We start from the raw sequence: 885 nt of genomic DNA on the forward strand, positions 1-885 counted from the left end.
AGTCAAGTCACCTATGATGTGATGACATGTGATCATCTTTTTTTTTCATATTTAAAAAATGTAATATACATTAATTATACAGAAGACTGTACTTTTGTTATATTACCGAGGAATTACATTTCAGAAAACAATGTTCAGACCACTGTAGTCAAGCTCTGAATATTGTTTTCATCTTTTGGAAAGTCCTAGAGATTCTACGGTGGATTTTACAGGGTTTCCTGCAGGTTTTATGAAGATAAATGTAAGACTTTTTAAGACCAAGTAAAGAAAACTTAAGGAATAAACTGAATATAACAATTTGTCTAAATGTAAATGTCTTGTATGCTTCAACTATAAATTCCAATAATAACTTCATTACTTTAATTCATTTTACGTGGTCCTATTCATCTGAAGTAAATGTATCTTGATTTAAGGATCTTTATATTGGAAACAAGACAAAAACCCTTAAGATTTTAAGACTCTGCTGTAATTTAAGACCTTCTTAAAGGGTTAGTTCGCCCAAAAAAAAAACAAATTGTCATTTATCACTCATCCTCATGTCGTTCTAAACCCATAAGACCTCCGTTCATCTTCGGAACACAAATTAAGATATTTTGGATGAATTCTGAGAGCTCTCTGACCCTCCCATAGACTAGGGTGACCACACGTGCCATTTTCCCAGGATGTGTCCTAGCCAGGATTTCTATATTGCCTAAAATATCTACGTTTTGGCTTTGTTTGCGTGTGCAGACCGATCGGTGTATGACATCAAAATACCTCGAGAGCATTTTGAAAGCTTAAGGAACCGTCTGTATGGTATTTTGATGTCATACACCGATCGGTTTGCACACGCAAACAAAGCCAAAACCTAGATATTTTAGGCAATATAGAAATCCTGGCCAGGAC

The sequence above is a fragment of the Sinocyclocheilus grahami genome, unplaced genomic scaffold (assembly GCF_001515645.1).
Source record: "Sinocyclocheilus grahami isolate Dianchi unplaced genomic scaffold, SAMN03320097.WGS_v1.1 scaffold454.1, whole genome shotgun sequence".
NCBI lineage: Eukaryota > Metazoa > Chordata > Actinopteri > Cypriniformes > Cyprinidae > Sinocyclocheilus > Sinocyclocheilus grahami.